The sequence below is a fragment of the Lasioglossum baleicum genome, chromosome 16 (genome assembly GCF_051020765.1).
Source record: "Lasioglossum baleicum chromosome 16, iyLasBale1, whole genome shotgun sequence".
NCBI classification, from domain to species: domain Eukaryota; kingdom Metazoa; phylum Arthropoda; class Insecta; order Hymenoptera; family Halictidae; genus Lasioglossum; species Lasioglossum baleicum.
The window spans coordinates 4210509-4230010 of record NC_134944.1 but is presented as its reverse complement, the minus strand read 5'-3'; the positions used below and the strand labels follow the sequence as shown (position 1 = coordinate 4230010).

The window sequence follows — 19502 nt, the reverse complement described above, 5'->3', positions numbered from 1 at the left end:
GGAGTGGGATAAGTCCGTCTACGGGGCAAGTCCGTTAATTGGTTATTTTTATTATAATATGAACGAAATTTCTCTAGCTCGTATTTATTAATGTAGTACAAGTTAGTATGAACTATTCGACATAGCAGTCGCCCAAGAATAAAGGTGTTTTCCTCGCTTAAATCATCCAATGCCAAACAGTCACGTGCGAGGTACACGTACAAAGTTAGAATCCTGCATAATACTAATTCATCAGTAATAACTGTGGCAAGAGTTTGATACCAAGAACGTTAAGTTTTTACATACCAGACTGAAAATACATCAGTTTAAAGTCGAACTTTGCAAAAACTAGTGAGCACTTACCCCACTCCACCTTATTTCATTAATCACCCAATCGCGTGACGAACGTTTCCCCGAAAATAATGAAACGACACAATGGAAAGTGGGAGAAATGTGTCTCTCAGGATTAACGAGATTATGAAAACAAATAATATTGCTAGATGTTAACAGCGGATGAAGGCGTAGTATCTGATAATTGAGTTGTTAAGTGTATTAAAACGCTTGACGCGATGACAGGTGTGGTAGACGGGGGTGCAAAGAGCGCGACGGAATTGCTTCTGCTATTAACTTCCGGATATTTGTATTGGGCTCCCTGCTGACAGCAGAAACTATTTGTGTTACACCCACAGTGACTCACGCCTTCGGCAACTTTTGCGTGATCCATTAACGAAATTCGATCGGGCACGTCGAGTGTCGCCTGTGATTTCCGACCCCTTATTTTAAACTTTTCATTTCACCGTACAGAAATTCCTTCAGGAACCGCTTCTGCTTCTGTGTTCAGCAGTGTTGTTCCAAAGAACGCACCAACACACGAGGAACATATTTGTAATAACTTTATTTGATAGGGTAAATATATTTATACATATACTATTTTCAAAAATGTTGGAAAGAAGAGATTGAGAAATCGTGGGATGATCTAGGAGCCAAATTGGAAAGCCATTACTACACTGAAATTTAAAAAATTAGAAAATATAAGAATAATAATTAAAATGAAGAAAATATAGGATGTTTTGTTCAGATTTAAATTTACATGTTCTTATTACGCTTCCCAATAACCAACATTTTCAATAATTACCGTAAGGGCGCGAGTTTTAAACGAGATCTCCGTTTCCAGAGAATATAAATTTGATCTTTCCGAACATACGATGGCGCTGGCGACGTAATCCAGGCTATTGTTTTCTCGGTTATCCTCTTGAATATATGGAATCTTCGGGTCTTTTCGTTAGAATGCGAATATAGGTGAACCCTGTGATTTATAACAAGATATTTCCAACCCCTACGGTGCTCTCCCCTGTTCCCGGGGTTTTGTCGAGTGAAACATATCAGCGCGTTTATTAAATTCTTGTCTAATATGCCGGAATAATGACTTCTCGCCGCACCGCCTCGCCCGGTGACTATTCAAAGTGTCGGGAAGCTGGCCGACCACCCCATGAAAATTTACGTTCCCTCTTCTTATATCTCGTTCGAGAAAATTCGGAATCGTGACTTGACCACGTGCCGTGAATCCAAAAAGTATTCTCCGAAAAGTATTCTCAGTCGATTCAATTCTTATCTTTGTCGATCAAAAGTGTGTCCTTAGTTTTTCATCTGCTACATCGTGCACAAATATCCTAGAAACAAAACTAATGGTAATCTGTGAAAGCAGAGGCTTCGAGCTTTAAAATGCGTCTAAATTTATCATTGTACCATTTTTTTTATACAAAATTATTGTATTTCAAATATTGAGAATTTCTGGGGAATTGGAAATTGAGGGTTCGAGTATTTTTTGGATCCAGTGTAGGTGTTTTTCTTTGTGTTGAATAAATAATGATAAATTAATTTTGGAAGAACCGAAAATTGAAGGTTTGAGTGTTTTTTTAATCCAGTGTAAAGTGTTTCTTTGTGTTGAATAAATAATGATGAATTAATTTTGGTAGCGACGAAGGATTTGTTGTATTTAGAAGTCATTATAGTATAATGGTGTGGCTCGATGCTGTTGCGCGCTGCTGTATGTGGTCCACCAGTGTTCCCAACGAGCTTTACACATTTAGGTCGGTTTCACACAAACCATTATCGCGTAGCAAATCCCGCGACACCACAAATACATTACTTTCAGCTGGATCTTCTGTGTGGACTTGTAGGTTGGAGTTCATTCGGTGTCATACCCGATAACGGATTGACGGTGCGTGTAAACCTAGTCTTGCGTCATAATCACATGTCACTAGTGACCCATTTCGGAGAATTATATTATACAAACAGTCCGAACGAGAATCAGCGGCACGGACACGCGAAAATGCGATTAAATAATTAGATTACTAGAAGGACATACCGTCCACCACACAATCTGACAACTAATTCAAATTTTCTTCACAATCATACATCATAAAACTTTTAAAAATTGCGAAGCAAATTAAAATTTACCGACCGTTTCACAATTTACCTGATCTGCTCGAATATTAAAAAAATCCACAATTATTCTCAATAATTACATCATATTATAAATTCATCTCAATAAATTCATCATATAATCTTTTAAAAAAATTACAAAGAAAATTAAAATTTACCGTTCATTTTCCAATTTACTTGATTCACAAAACCACAATTATTCGTGATTAATTTTGGGATTTGGTTAAAACTTGTATAAGTTACAAGTCAAATTAAAATGTTCAGTTCTCGCTCATTCTACGATTTACCAACCCCGCTCGAAAATTCACAAAACTGCAATTATTCCCGATTAATTAACCTCGCTGATTCCAGTTCGCGCGACGGGAAGTGAAGCGACTAGCCGGAAGACAGAGCCATGAAAGCAAACAGGGTCGCAAGCTCTTCGAGGCGAGTTCCTTTTTCGAGCTTATAAATTTTCCGCGAAGCAGCATCGGAAAGAGTACAATACGGAGCATCGAGGACGCTTTACGCGCACGTGCTCCCGTCGAATTAAAAGAGCATCTTAATGCAACGAAAGAGGAAGAGAAATAGGGAGAGAGAGAGAGAGAGTGTTCCTCGGAGCAGTCCAAGACATAATTTAATGTAGACGAAGAGTGGCTTCGAGGAGGCGAGAGTCCTCGTTCCTCGAGGGACGACAATAATTAGGGAACCTCCTTATAATAAGAATGCTTTATAATAAGGAGAACAGCAGCTTCCTCTCTGTGTTTCCAGTTTCTCTCTCCCGCGGTGTGCAAGTCTTGCGAACGAGTTTCACGGAATCGCGGAAGGCGGTTCTGCTCTCTGCTAATGATTTCCACAAATTGTTGTAGACTTAATTACATCTCGCGACAACACACCGAACCTCGCCGCGGACGCTTCCATTATCTCCGCCGGAGATTCTTTCTTAACTTCCCTAATTGGTCGTTAATTCTTGTTCGCTTTTATGTACCGGGTGCTTCAAAATTATATGTCGCACTGTAGCGTGATTCTACAAGTCTCGATAAGTGAAGAGCTGTTAAAAATAATTATCCGCAAATTTGACTTTTACCCTTTTCTCAAGGTTACACTTTGTTTTTCATTGCATCCTATTGTACTCATCGCGACGAACAAAAGTCTCCAAGAAACTATAGGTCTCGAGTGTACTTCCCTTAAAAGAGAAACTAGTAATTAACCCTTGTGTAGTCAACCAAAATGTATAGACTATTTAAAACCTTTCTGTATTTAATACTTTTGCACAAATTTTCATCTTAAGATTATAAATTAATATATTAGGTCGTTCGGAAAGTTATTTCGTTTTCTCAAGAGAAAATGAAAGGCAATGTTTTACCATTTAGTATTTGATTTTTATTTAGTATTCAGATTGTGGGCAACAGGATATAATAAAAATTTATTTCATCCCTTAACGACTTTGTTACATTAAAAACAACATTAGAACGTTCTTGAATTATTTAAATATTTTACTGGTTTATATTTCTTCCAATCAATTTCTTCATAAATGCATGAAGATCCGCAGTCTGTACACGAAAAACAAAATGACTTTCCGAATGGCCTAATATCAACGAGTCAAGAATGGACGTTCAGAGAATTTTTGTAATATTTTTAGAGGAACATGAATGAACATTAACATTAATTGTTGAAAGAGATACAGTGAATGGGTACTCAAATGAATTTGTTGAATATATTTTTTGACTTCAGTATATATTACAGTAAAAATCGCACAAAATATAAATAAATTTAATCTTGATATTCTCACTTTTTTTTTCAATGGTCGGTAGGTTTGGTGTTAATAGAGAAATTGTTGAATAGAACGTTTATGTACGGGCTGTACAGTAATTTATTCATTCCGAAGTAAAAAGATTCGCTTGCTCGTTCGCCAGTCCGCCCCTCATTGGCAGAGCACAGATGTACTATTCACCGCGCAAATTTTTTCCCATTTCGCTCTGCCTCCTCTTCGTCATCAACGGAGAACGTCTCTGATATTCTACCCTAACGACCGGAATCGCGATCGCATCGAGTCTCCAGCTCTCGTCGGAGATTCCCCTGGTTCCAGAAAAGGAGCAAGACAACGGGAAAGTGGATATAATTTTGCATCGAATCGGATTCCCCTCAGTAACTCTATTACCAGAGCTCTCTCCCCGGTATCACTTGTTGCTCGTTGTTTTTCTGTATTTTTATGAAATCCTAATGATCGAGGGGTCGAGGGACATTCTACCAATCACGCCCGTCGTTATTATATCCTGTATTTCACGGTCGCGATCACTCGGTTTTCAAATCGGGGAGCCCGAGCAAATTATTACGGAATAAGAGCAGAGTTTATTCAATCATTTTATGGAATTTTTCGAGGATGTTCCCCGTTAATTGCTTAAAATAAAACGAAAGAAGAAAAATCAATCAATCGTGTCAAACATCGTGTCTGTAATTTTTTGTTAGCTGCATTATTCTTTTTTTTTTTAATGAAGGTGCCCTTCAATTTTTTACATGGAATGCTATGTACTTTGTTTATTTCAGATAAATGCCAAAACGAATTCATTCGTGTACGACACATTGATCCTCAAGGTCGCAAATGGAAGAACAATGTGTAATTTTTGTTAGAAGCATTTAATAATGTTTCTGTCAGGTTGGTAAATTCCAGCAGACACAAGTTTTTACAGAATATGGTTCGTGATACTTTTCGAGGTGCCTATCCATTCGTCTTCAGGACGTATTACGTGATATTCCCACGTGCAGCCATGATGACATTAGTCGTCCCTGATGTAGACTGTTCTTGTCAATGTAGTTCCTTGTCGTAAGTGAAATTTTGCATAATCAAGCATGCACTGTGCCCGGAGCTATCTACGTCATCTCGCGTCGCGTCGGGCGGTTACATGTTCCTACGTTTTCATTATTACGATTAAGTAACAATGAAAGGCTAAGCTAACACGAGTCCGTGCCGCCAGAAGTATAGTCAGGGATGAATGGAATGGGGTGAAAGAATCGTTTGTACTGGGACAAGGCAAATTCATTAAAATTGAAATCCGGAAATGGCAAATTGCACAAGGGATATTCGATCGAGCACTTCAGTATATAAGGTGTCCCAAAAATGATGCACTACCTTTTAATTGTATTATACTTGCATTCGTTTAATTATTCCATTTATACTGAATTTTAATGAAAAATAACATTATTGAACAAATTCAATAATTTTCCACTGTGTCACCCCTCCATTTTAATCCAACCAATTTAATCTGGTAGGAATACAAAAATAATATTCAACAAACATAATAATTTTCCACTGTGCAACTCTCGTAGAAATTTCCATAGCTGCAAAATGGAAAATCTGAAAGCTTTTTAATCTGATAAAAATACAAAAATAATATTAAACAAACTCAATATTTTTCCACTGTGCAACCCTCGTAAAAATGTGAATAACTGCAAAATGAAAATTCTGAAACCATTTCAATCTGATAGGAATATTAAATAAATTCGCAATAATTCTCCACTGTAACCCTCGTAAACGTTTCAATAGTTGCAGAATGAAAAATCTGGAACCATTTTAATCTGATAAAAATACAAAAATAATATTAAACAAACTCAGTATTTTTCCTCTGTGCAGCCCTCGTAAATATGTGAATAACTGCAAAATGAAAAATCTGGAACCATTTAATCTGAGAAATATATAAAATAATATAACCATTTTGTATCGAATGTGTATATTCATTTATTTGTTGTGTACTAGCGGCCACTGCGATTTTAATTGTACTTCGATATCCGTAATCGGTGCGAGTGAAAATATTCGAAGTTGGTTCGAGCTGGCCGTCAAAATTCGTTCAGTGTTGTCAGAGGGTTTCCGAGCTTACATTATACTCATCGACGAGAACATCGGGTTTCCCTATGCAAGCTTAGCCGATCGTAAAAGCAAACGATGGAGAACGAGAACGAGAAAACCAGAGGTAAATCTACAGAGCGGGCTTGTGCAACTGGCGTTCCACGAAAGGACGCACGCATGCATGCTACCGGAAGCCTTTCGGAAATTGTTAGTAATATTGACATTGAGAAAATACGACCTTTGCATGCGTTCACGTTAGGATCGGATGTTTCCGGTTCGCGAAGGCTGCACCAATTAACTAAACAATCGTGATCCTCGGTCGAACAGAAATTCGTTTATTAATCAACGAACTAATTGATAATTATAAATCGAACAAAAGTCAAAATTAAAAGAATGGAATAAACGTTCTTCGACTATGAATTTTATAAAGTAATTTAAGCAAACGGTATGAACATATATTGTGGGCTCAATAAACTTGTTCATACTGTTACGTTATTGTGCAGCATATGTGCAGCAAGTAGATACAGTGGATAATAGTCGGACACAATAGAAACCATACTGCAAAGCACGTATTTCCAGCTGGTTCCCACAAACAATTATTGTACAATACAATTTGTTTTAATGGCAATAATACACTCACAGTAGCAGAGATAAATCAATAACAATATTAATAGATATTAGTGGTGTGTTTTAATGAAATGCTGCGTAACATTATTATAATTAGATTTGAAAATCGAACTGGACAATATTTACAATTTGTCAAGGCATTATTTTCGAAAAAGCGCCATCAAAAACGTACATTTGTTAACAAAACGTTAACGCAACGCATAAATCGATAAAATCATACATAACAGTTAAACATAATGGGTTATCCAAAAGTACCTTTAGGATGTTGAATGAAAATATCTGTCAAACGCCATGTTTGTTTCTTGCCACTTTCTTGTATTTCTAACCTACAATGGTAGACAATTTTAACAATGGAGTCGTATATGATTGAAGAGCGTGTTAAACTTATTAAAATTCATTTTGCAAATCAGTGTTCCGTGATTTTTTCGGCATACAAAAATAATGTTCCCTTATAAAAATGACAAAAATCATTTTATTTAGACTTTGTGGTGGTACGTTTATTGTTAACTAAAATAATCGATTGTCTTTCTGTCTTGCCTTGACAAGATGCACAGCCCGGCGATTCAGTATTTCGTTTACGCAAAAGCAGCGTAAGACCCACGTAGAACCGTTTCACCGAATTGATTCGAATCGCCATACGTTTCCGTTCGAAGGAAGATCCGTGACCAGGAATGCGAATCGCGAGATCTTCTTTATCCAACGACACATAAAGGAGAGAATACCCATGGATAATCAGCGAGCCATATTTCATATTCAGCGACCCGTAGCATCCTCGCAATCTTCGGATGGTCGAAAGAGAAGAGGATAGGGGATGGGCTAACTGGCTGGACGCTTCTGAAATTGAATCCACAATCGAGAGCGAATCGTCTGCCCGTCGCACTGTAGCGTTTGCATTGATTTGAGTAAGTGGACGATGTCCGCCGGTCCTCTTCTCCATCCTTTTCCCTTGCTACCACGTTTATTCCTCGTCCCCCTAACTTCGTTCCACGTACTCTAACTCCGGCTCCACATCCCCAGGAGCATCGGAGGTCTTTTGCCCTCGATGCAGGTACTTTGCCCGCGACTTCGGTCACGTTTCCTCATCCTAATCCACTTTGTTGACGGTAATGTGTCTACATATGATTCTTTCACGGTGGCTTTGTGATTCCATTGTGATTTAATCGTGTCCTCTATCTTCAGCATTGTCTTCTTCGGAATTTAAATTCACCCCTTTCCACAGCTTTAAAAATTATTATTTACCATCATGTTACATCAAGTTTTCTGCAAGCAATGCAATGGTGTCTGCAATTTTTTTAGCTGCTGTTTTGGAAATGAAGGTGACCTTCAATTTTTTAAATGGAATGCTACATACTTTGTCTGTATCGTATGAAACCGTATGCCAAAATGAAATCATTCGTGTACGGCGCATTGATTATCAAGGTCATACAAGGTCACAAAATAACAACATAATGTGTAATTCTTTTAGCTGCATTGCTATGGGGTTAGTTTAATATAAGAATATATTTATCAATACTCTGGCGAGTATATTTCAACGCAACAAAACGAAAGCTGAAAAAGATTTCGAGTTTTTCACCTTTTTCTTGTGCAAGTGATTGACATAATCAGTTCGAGATAACTCGGGCGGCAGAGGCCGGACACGTGATTTAATTATATAAACGGGCAATTCTCAGCAATTACGGACTTGTAAGAAGATCCTGCCGTAATAACCTTGGGGGAGAGAAGTTCGGCGAGTTTTCCGGGACGACTCCGGCCGTCGGAGGAGGCTGATAGGGAGACGGATATCGAGGAGGAGGCCGGACGAATCAATTAAAAATGAACGGCAACGAATTATTAAGAGATACTGCTAGACGTCGAGCGTCCACCTAGTAAGTTTCCTGTCAGGAGGAGGAACGGTCCGAGGAAAGTTTCACCGAAAGTACCACCGAGAGGGAGAAAGAGAAGGAAATAAGTTTGAACCTCGTACTTCTGTTACTCAAGACACCTGTGAACAAACAGACGCGCGTCTACGGCAAATTAAAACTTGTCGCTTCGCTAAGTTGTCGTCCTGCAAGTTTTCCCGCGTTATACACGTTATTTCACCGTTGCCCGGCGCGACGCCCGATGCTCCCGGGCCGGTTGTATAACTTGGCCAAGATAAATACGAGAATTAACGTTCGGCAATCCCTTCTCGATATCGCCGGGGCTTGTTAGCTTTCGCGTCGTAAAAAACCGTGCGCGAGCCCGGGAATTTCACGTCGCGTATTCGACGTTTCCGACGGTCCTTTCATCCCGCGATTTAAGGATTTTGCTCCTTCAATCTATATGAATATACAGGATGTCCTTGAAAGTGGTGATTCCTCAGTTGATTTCAAGTCACTTTTTCCATTGCGAAAATCTTCTCCGAGGCCTTGTCACGGAGTTATTAACGAAAAACACGGACCAATCAGAGAACGGCTACCGCTGAGAGTGGGGCTGACCTTGGCTGAGCGGACTCCGCCCACTGCCGTCGATTGGCTCGCGTTTTTCGTTGATAACTCCTAAACGGAGGCGCGGAGAACTTTCTCGTAAAGGAAAAAGTTACTTCGAATGACCTTGGGAATGACTTTGTCTAAGGAAATACCACACTTATAATAACTAACCATTCTTCTGGTGGAAACGTATTCTACAGCGTTGAACTTGTTCTATAATATATGTTGTTAGCGCTTTAAATAAATGTGTCGTAATCTGGAACCATCGGTAGTACGGTTTTACGATAAAAATTGCTTCAGATTTGATAGCTGAATTATTGGACTTTCGAGGATTGTCACGAGCACCGTGCGTCCCCGTAAAAATCGCAGACCACAAGGAATTCTAGCAATATGCGGTTTTGATGGCCGGCGACGTGAAAGGGTAACGAGAGATCGAATAGAAAAATATTTATCGTCCGGCAGTGATCCGGGTCCGAGGGTCGTTTCAACCAGGGGCGGATCTCAAAGTTTCATTATTTTCGGTGGGGAAAGGAGGAGCTTTCGAGTAAATTTATCGACGGAACAGGATACATACGGGCTGGGGACCGAGTAGCCGACAGGTCAGCGTTGGAGTTCGACTGAATTCTTCATCGTGGCCCTAAACAGTTCGTGAATACTGTCCCCCACCGGCCGTACCGATGAATAAATTTCGCGTGCGAATGGCTCAAACATGTTCGGCCCCGACGTACAAACGCGTTTGCACATGCACAGGCGGGATTGCGAGACTCGTCGGCGAGGGTGTCGTTAGAAAAGGGACGCGGATAGCCGACGCCGCGCCGTTGCCACCACCGCCACGCCTCTTCCGCGTATTCGTAACCACGTCTAGCGGTTTCCTTAAACAAACCGAAAGTGTGCCGGATGCTCTTTGTGCAACGCTTTGCCTCGCCCGGATTTCGTCCACTCCGAAATGCTAATTACGCCCGTAATGGCTCTTAACACGCTTCACAGGGAGAATTATTCTTAAGTGAACGGCAGACGCGACGCGGAACGAGCCCCGTTTTCTTTGTCCCGGAATTTTTCCGAGGCTCCTCCGGCAAATCGAGAGAACCACGTGATCTGTTCATCCGTCAGGCTGTGCCGGATTTTCGATCGTTAGGTCGTTCGGAACGTAATCTCGTTTCTCGTTTTTTTGCGGATCTTTATGCATTTATGAGGAAATTGATTGGCTGAAATATAAACCAGTAAAAAATTTAAAAAATTCAAGAATGTTCTAATGTTGTTTCTCCTCTCGCCTTATCTTCAATAGCTGATCATTTGTTATTACAGATTCGTCTTCATTGTTACCCCACTTTTATTTCCATGGAAGAGCAATTCAAGATGGAATTTATTCTCAATTATTACTAGACTTGCGGACCTTTATGCATTTGTACAGAACTTAGTTGTGATGTTGTTTTTAATGTAACAAAGTCGTTAAGGGATGAATTCAATTTTTATTTTGTTCCTGCTGCCCACAATCAATGATGAACATTTTTATTTTGCATAAAGATCTTCAGTCTAGTTGTTACTTATTCTAAATGGTAAAAAAGTGGATTTCATTTTCCCTTTAGGAAAGAAAGTGACTTTCCGAACGAACCGAAACTTTACTCCTAACCGTATAATGAATAGAAATCTCCTTCTATGAAATTGTTAAGTATAACAACATGTTTGTTATCGAAGCTCTGAAAAAAATGGTCTTTTGTGCTTCCGAGGAAGAAGGTGCAGAAGCGACACGTCCAGTTAGAAGGTTGAATCGCCCGCGCAGAAATTGCGAAGTTCCCGATCGTAGGTCACTTAAAAGTGAAGAAAAATCCTCGCGAACGTGAATTGCGGCCGGGGCGGACAGGGTGATTTAACGAGGCAAGTTTTCGCGTGGGGTGGCGCGGGCGGCAGCTCCTTCTAGGACGGTCTTCAGGAAAAAGGATTTTTTATAAAGAAAAGCCTTGGAGAAGCGAGGGGACGGGGGTTGACTCAGACTACCTAAAGGCGGGAGTACACATGTCGACGAGCGACTTTTCACAATAGTGTTCTTAGGCCGTCCCGCTCCTCGGCCGGGCCTTCTTGATTTTCAGGCGCCTTTCAGAAGCTTTCTCGGGCAAAGTACACGCCATTTCGGCATTCCCCCAAGCTTCTTACACTTCTCTGATCTCCGGCCGACCTGTTCTCTCCTCTTTGTTGCCTTCCGTCTAATTATCGTCGTAACTTGTACGCGATTTTCCCCCGAGCTCCCCGGTCTTCACGAATAAAGATGCCACCGGGGGAATTGGGACGGAAGAGCAATGCATCCTGGGATTTGCGTGGTTTCATTAGGTCGTGCCGCGAGTATTGCAACAGAATATATTTCGAAGGGAGAAACTAGTAAAAATCTGCATTAATAATCAATATAATATAATAGCACGGTTCAGGAGGAAATGTTTCTCCTCGCGGCGACTACCGGTTCGGAGGATCAAGTCCGGTCTCCAATTCACCTCGAGTTTCCCGATATTTTGTCATTAAAACTCTCGAAAACTTCAGGTCGCCGGGAAAAATTGGGGCGGCCAAAGAAGTGGGCACTGTGAAAGAGAAGTTAGAAGTGGAGCACACACACGCGTACACACACGTTCGCCAAAGTGTGTCCTTCAATTCGTGATTTTCTGGCTGATCCGGACTGCATGGATACTCTATCGGAGTATGAAAGTGAAGTTCAACTATCACGTGAAGTGTCCAATTTTTGGTAACAATTTTGAATGCGAAAAATTCTTCTATTCTCCATCCTCACTACTGTGGGTAGGGACGTCACCGCCCACCTCAGCGAAACGAAGAAGTGGAGGCATAATTTATGAATAGGATAATTATGCAATATTGATAGACAATGGAAAACAGTTCAAGAGCAATCCGTCGTCGATAGAAACTTTTGAAATAATAACAGATCGAGAAGGCACGAGACGGACGAAAGGTACACGTGTTCCGAAGCGATTTCAATTGTGACGTAGCTGGCATAGTAATGCTTTCCGAAGCCCTCTCGTACGCATTCAGAAGACTTCCACAAGCTCCCTCGAAAACAACTGTTCCCCGTTTTCGTGCTCTCGTGAGTATTTACTCTATAATAGCGTGTAGTACGCACTACGGAATTTCGCTGCCTTCATTGTTTCCACCCCTTACGATTCTTGAGACGTCCGGAAGGAAACTGACTTTGAGCCCCTTCCTCCCTCTCTCTCTCTCTTACCCCACCGAAGCGTGTTGTCTTCACGATTTCACCTTATTATGTCGAATAAACCCTTTGGGAAGTTAGACGTAACCTCTCGTGCCTGCTTGCAGTAATTTGGTACACATACTTAGCCGGAATATTATTTCCATAACAATATGTACCTCCCAAACGAAATCAGTCTTCATTATGCCGTAATGAAAGGGACAAAGCTCGAGCACCTTCCCGTTCCCGTTTATCAAGGATGGTTTTTTTAGATTGGACAGAACTTTCGATAGGGATAACACTGTCAATACAAGCTGTCCTTCTCTTCTTCATATTTATGTTCGGTATCGTCTGGCAAATCATCATGAATAGACAAATTTATCTTTGAATCTCTGTTCGGAAGAAATTCTGAGGAGGTTGAACAACCCTTTCCGCCTTAACTTTCGCCGTTAAAGGGGTAGACCCAATGGGGTTTTTCAGATAAAAGATCAATCTAGGCCGCAATCGCCCCCAAACGTCCTATTTTTACGTTTACGAGGCGTTTGCATTGTTCGGCAGCATGTAACTGTCGCAGCTTTATGAAAATAGTTACATGCGTAGCTTTATGCTTAATAATGCTAATTAACGCTTCGTGAACGTAAAATGAGAAATCTGGGAGCGACTGCGGCCTAGATTGATCTTTTATCTAGCGCATTCGACTACCGAAAGACCCCATCGTTTGCATTATCGAGAAATGCGCCTCCCGCGCATCCCGCACACTTGCAATCCTGGAAACGAGAGTCTACCCCCTCAAGTAAAATTCGTTTAAACGGCCGAATGGTACAATAGCGTGAAAGGGGAACTAATTTCGTACGAGCCCATCGAGGTTCACGGAGGTTATCTATTTCACTCCCGTAAATACTGAACAGTATAACATGCGGGCATGGACTGCACGACCGCAGGTTATCTGGACAACACCTCTCTCTCTCTCTACCCCCCACCCCGCAAACATTTGCGGGCCTGGGATTTAATTGGCTCTTCTATTTTGTGCGTCACGTACGCAACGATTTGCGGCCCGGACAAACCCGCGATATTAATTTTCCCGACCGCTCCCGCCGACTAATAAAAGAACCAAGAAATAATCGCGATTACGCCCCTCCGACCAGTGCACCGTTTAATTGCGAATCTCTTCGATCCGAACGCCAGATATGACATTCAAAGTCGAGTCAGGAACGACACTTCCCGCCAAGCCCTGTACCACATTTATTCCGACCCTCGTTTCGCTACTGTTTCCCTTGTTTTGTAAGTAAATAATCATTTCAGCCGTGTAAGTGAACAATTCTTTTACCAGTATATTCCTGACATTTTTCTGATTCAAACGAGTCCAAACACGATACAATTCCGATCATATTTACTTGTTTCATTCACGATATATAGTGCAGTCTCGATTATCCGAACTGTCTAGCGGAAAGTGTCACCTGGCTGCAGTGCGATCATTTATTAATTTGTACCATAAATTGTGTTCCATATGCGTCGCTTGGAGAATTCAGAGACGAATGGTTCGGATACTGGAGGTTCCACTAAATCGTGGATTAAATGATTAACCGAGATCCGAATTGTATCGTGTTTGGATTCGTTTCAATCGGAAAAATGTCACAAATGTGTTGGTAAAAGGGTCACAAACAAATGATCAAATCCAAAAATGTTTTTTCGTTACGTCAAATATCGTTTCTATGCAATTCTGTGGTAAGAAGGCTTGAAGATTCATGCAGGAATTTCTAACGCGAGGATCGAATAAGGCATCGGAACCGACAGAATGAGAAATGTGCAACAGAATATCTTCGAGGACGCGGAATCACTCGGAATCGTCCGTAATTTGATATCCGTTGGGATTCGATGGAGTCGGCACAGCCATACTTCGGTGGCTATCGAAAGTAATCTAATTCCGAATGAGTAAGCTGGAAAAAGAGGAGGCATTATCAGATCAGATGTTTTCCAGATCGTGCCGCGGCACTTGGGGACGTGTCACGACCGATGAGCAGCAAGTTACGCGATTCTCCTCGTAAAATATTAATCTTCCTGCGACTTCGAGTCGAACGTGCTATCCTACCATTTATATGTCGTGTCAAGATTATTGTATTACAAAATAATTTCCTTATCGAAGATAAAATGGCTTAATCAAAAATGTAGGCGTTGTTTCATTCAAACTTGAATATGTCGAATGTTTTAAGTGATGTTGAATGTTTTAATGACGTTTACATGTCATGCAAAGAATGTTGAATTACAAAATAATCTCTTTATCGAAGTTAAAATTGCTTAATCAAAAATGTAGGTGATATTTCATTCAAACTTGAATATGTCGAGTGTTTTAAGTGATGTTAAATGTTTTAATGACGTTTACATGTCATGCAAAGAATGTTGAATTACAAAATAATCTCTTTATCGAAGTTAAAATTGCTTAATCAAAAATGTAGGTGATATTTCATTCAAACTTGAATATGTCGAGTGTTTTAAGTGATGTTAAATGTTTTAATGACGTTTACATGTCATGCAAAGAATGTTGAATTACAAAATAATCTCTTTATCGAAGTTAAAATTGCTTAATCAAAAATATAGGTGATGTTTTATTGGAGGTTGAATATGTTGAGTGTTTCAAGTGACGTTGAACGTTTTAATGACGTTTACATGTCATGCAAAGATTATTGTATTACAAAATAATGTCCTTATCGAAGTTAAAACTGCTTAATCAAAAATACAGGTGATGTTTCATTCAAACTTGAATATGTCGAGTGTGTTTTAACGTAATAAAACAGTATTTTCCATTACACTGACCATGACGAAACACTTTCTGCACGATAACAGTAGATTTCATGGATGCATGAAAAACAGGAGGTTGCGAAATATAAAATCGAAAAGAGTTTTTAAAAAAGTGCTTTGAAATGCTACTTTTTTCTATTTCGAACTCTGTTTTATTTTTACTTTGCATGTTTTATGCATTCATGAAAACGTGTGGGGTGTGAAACGTGGAGGGGGGGGGGGGGAGGTGAAACGTGGAATAGAAAATGCTGTATTTATGTATTTATAAGAAAAAACATGAGGGTAAAATTGTATCGATAAATATCCGATTTTGTGCAACAATGATCGACTGCGAATTGTCTCGAATATCCCTGTGAAGAGAATAGTAGAGAAGATAAGTCGATCACGAATAACGAGCCCGCGAAAAGTGTCTGGTATTCGTATTTACATGAAATTTCATTGTTCGAAATTGAACGGAAGCCAATAGGAAGGAGAGAACCATAAGAGAAAACTTGAGAAAGGGAGCAATTGCACGGAATTGGCTTCGGGACACGGTTCGATTATCTATTCTCGATTCTTTCGAAACGATCCGACGGGGCTTGATTCTATTTAATGGCACCGCCATTGCTATCCGTTCCCCATGAAACCTGCGTTTCCGCCATGAATTCGACGCGGATTTGCGTTTGTTACCGAAAACTAGGCTCCCTTATTCACTGCGCTCAACTTCCTACTATATTTACACTTTCTCCAAGTCGCTTTTATCTTTTCATTTCAGTATTCGGACATGTTCGACTCGTTTAAAACACAATTTTAAGTTTAACTTAATAATGAATTGTAGGAGGAATAAAAGCCCAGTGATTTTTATTTTAAAAGAATTTTCTTATTCAATGTTTTGCGAATTAATGCACCAAAACTGGAGATTTGCATAAAGGCAGTCTACTGAAATAATTCGAATGAATAATGTATTGTACGTACGAATATTTCCGAAAATTCGCTGATATTGGATATTTAACCGCATTAATTTATTAAAATATAATGATCCCAGTGTAATAATATCTTTTCCGCTGTACAATAATGAATATAATACATTAATGATGTTATAGGAACGCATGAAATTGTCGGTTCAATTTCCCCGACTATTTTAAATACGAAAGTGGCTGGAAGTGATGTAAATCGATTAAAAAAAAAGGGAAATAAACCGATGGATACAATTTTCTAAAATTGTTCACTATAAAGCACTCGCATAATTACAGACATCCACAGTATAGATACGTATATAATACGTGCAGGTTGATGATGATATTAAAGCGCGGTATTTCTCGTGGTTATAAAAACCGGTGTTCGTGTGTACGTCCGGCCCATGGCGATCAAGTGTATCAATCGGCGCGGTTAATTGATAATAACAGTGTACTCTTAATGTCAGCGTCCCAGCTAATTAGGATGTGGGTCTCTCTCGTTCAATTACCGTCATGTTATTATGAAACCACTCTGGCTTCCCTTTATCCTGTTCTATCTTCTCTCTTCCTCTCGCCTTATCTTCAATAGCTGATCATTTGTTATTACAGATTCGTCTTCATTGTTACCCCACTTTTATTTCCATGGAAGAGCAATTCAAGATGGAATTTATTCTCAATTATTACTAGACTTGCGGACCTTTATGCATTTGTACAGAACTTAGTTGTGATGTAGTTTTTAACGTAACGAAGTCTCTAAGGGATGAAATCTATTTCTTTTTTACTCGTGCTCCCCACAATCAATGCAGAATATTTCTATTTTGCATGAAGATCCGCAGTCTAATTATTAAGAATGGTTAGAAGGTAATCAAATTCTTATTTCAATTTTTTTGATAGTGTAAATTGAAATATAAGAAAGGAATTGGATTTTTATTTGAATTTTTTTGTAAGTGTAAATTGAAATAGTATAAAAACAGCAGATGAATTAAGGACTACTGTTATATATATTATTTTGAACCTATTAAACATATTTCGAAAGAAAATCGCTTTGTTACTCCAATCTGTTGCCATAAATACATAAATAGAGAAGTTTGTATTCGACAGTTGTGATTTTGGTATCCGAAATATTTCCGAGATAGCCTCATTCCTATTTCACCGGATAAGCCGTTTGAAAGCACGAGTTCCGGAGGAAATACATTTCAGTCAGCATATTTTATTATTTGCCATTTCAACTTTTAATGCATTTTGGTGCACGGGCATCGGACACGATAAGCTGACAGACCTGTCGTAGATGCCAAGATTCAAATATTTTCCTAAATGTAATAAGTCTCTCGAGAAACATGAGGTTGGCTGGGGCAATATTGATATGGGAAAAGTCTCGGGCTTTACGATTCTCACGAAAGTCGCATCCATCCTTGGCTCGTATATGCATGCATGGAAGAGTCGAATTCTCATTTTAAAATACAGACGTGTTACGGGTCCCTGGTTAACATTAATATTTATGAAAATGTTACGAAACTAATCTCACGTTTTTCTTCGTTGTCCACCGACACGTATCGATGTTGAAATTACTTTTGTACACAGATACACGCAACGTACATTATACCAGAATATTAAAAAAATCAATATTTTTCATAATTTTGTTCGACGATATTTACCTAAAAATATTTTTCAAATTTTCGACCCGCGATAAAAATGTTTATCACGCGTGGAAAAATCTCGCCGAAATAATCGAGTATTCCCGAACAGCTGCGAATACAATCGTTTAGTTATTCGATTATACGCTTCCCTGCTTTATCCCCTTCGGCCGCCTCTTCTACAGCTTCATGCTAATCTCCCAGGAAGCTGAAGAGCCGAACGAAGACAGAGGAGGGGATTGTGCCTCGACATCAAGGGCATCGGAAAATCCTTCTAGCTTTCATTATTGTTATTGCTATGTCGACGAGCGCGGTACAATATTACCATCTCCATCACCGTCTTTGACATTGTCTACGTCCCCGTGCTCTCTTCGTCGTACCCTTCCTTTACCTTCGCGACAGTGTTGCCGCTGGTATTCGTCTGCATTGTGCTCACTCTCGACTTTAGTTTCGTTTAGGCTCCTCTCGTTGCGGTATTTTCACGATCTCACGGACAGCCGACTTCCATATTTATTCACGGCGAAACGTCGCGTCCATTTTTTTACGGATTAAATCGGAATTTCCAAATTCTACACTGTCCCCTACCATCGGACACAACCCAACCATCGATAATCAATTTAGGTGTGCCAACTTTTATTATACCCAAGGTTTATACACATCAGCATTGAATTCTTGGATTAACTTTTGAGGGACATTAAAGCTTACAATTAGAAATCAAGGTGACCCTCAATACTATTATACTTGTCTATAACCAATTTAATTGTGTCACAATTTTTATTACAACCAAGGATTCAATCTCACATCAGAATTGAATTGTTGGATTAATTTTTTAGGGACATTAAAGATGAGAAATCGAGGTGACCTTCAATACTACCACCTAAGGTTTCAATTTCATTAACATCGAATCCTTGGAATAATTTTTGATGGACATTAAAGCTTAGAAATCAAGGTACCTTCAATTTTTTAATTAGAATGCCATATATTTGTTGATATCATACGAAAGCTCGTGTCAAGACAAATCCTATCGTATACGGCACGATAACCTTCAAGGACATCCAAGATCACAAATGAAAGAAACATTTTGAATGAACATTTAAACTAATCTACTTAACTTGGCTAAAAGACTGACGTCACGTCGGTAATTTTAAGAAATATTGTAAGTGTGTGTCCCACCGATTATGAGACTAGCCTGTACACATTTATTAGACTCTCTTCAGAATCTCCATCTGGTAAAGGCGTTCGAAAATAAAGATCGAAACCCTAAGCACACGTGTGCTCAACACGGTGAGACAATTCGGGAAGCATTGATAACACGTCGTCGCTCACGATCTTTATCGTGAGGGAGCGGTTCGGTAAACGGTTCCATTAACGCTCGCAAGTAATTAAGTGCGGTCGAAATCGCAGTCGGACACTCGCCTCGATAATCTTAATCGGTTCTTTCGGCCTCGTGCACGCGGGGCCTCGGGGCCGATCCAGTGTTTTAATAGATCGCGAGTGGCAATTTTCGCGAACGTTCCGGTGTCTCATTGTCTCCGTTTCTTTCTATCGCGGCATTTCCCCCCCATTCTTCTCAACTCTCAAGTCTGGTGTCTGCTTATCCCGAAAGCAATCGAATTACGCGCAACGTAAGGA

The 19502-nt window shown here is 39.8% G+C and overlaps 1 protein-coding gene across 11 annotated transcripts in view; it reads right to left on the bottom strand.

Moving 5' to 3' along the window:
- LOC143217291 (EGFR adapter protein) overlaps nt 1-19502 on the bottom strand; it is a 209521-nt gene that overhangs the window by 103521 nt on the left and 86498 nt on the right. The window lies entirely within an intron of this gene.